We start from the raw sequence: 538 nt of genomic DNA, 5'->3' as shown, positions 1-538 counted from the left end.
ATTTCTGAGCGGTTGGGCCAGAAGTCCAGGACACCGCGACTCTGACCTCTTGCAGAGTGGAGGACGCAAGTTATGGCGTCAGGGCAGGATCGAATCCAACTCTGCCGGCTACCTACCGGGTGACCCCAAGTCACTTCCCAGCTTACAGGCCGGGCTTCTCCTTCCGTAAAAGGACTGCTTTTGCCCGTTCCTGCGCTGTCCCCGGGAAAAGCCCTTACCACCTAGTCAGTGGGACTCCCAGCATTGGGATGATGAGCCCAAGGTCTCAGCACAGATAAGAGCTAGGGAGGCTGGATTCTGACTTAGTACTTGGACTGGCCGACCGAGACTGGGAAGTCCCTAGAAACGGAGGCACAGGACCTCCTAGGACCAGGAACCAGGGCTCAGAGACTGGGAGAGGGAAAGAGGAGGCTAAAAGGCCCCACCCCTTCCCGCCAGCTTCGGGCTCCCTCCCCAAAACACACACCTCAGTTTCCCAGCATCTCCAGTCCTCCCCCACCTTCGCCCCGGCTCTCAGATTCCTCCTTGGGAGGTCCGG

This window comes from Theropithecus gelada, chromosome 19 (assembly GCF_003255815.1).
Source record: "Theropithecus gelada isolate Dixy chromosome 19, Tgel_1.0, whole genome shotgun sequence".
Taxonomy (NCBI): Eukaryota; Metazoa; Chordata; class Mammalia; order Primates; family Cercopithecidae; genus Theropithecus; species Theropithecus gelada.
The sequence above is the reverse complement of the archived record's forward strand: the minus strand, read 5'-3'. Positions refer to the sequence as shown.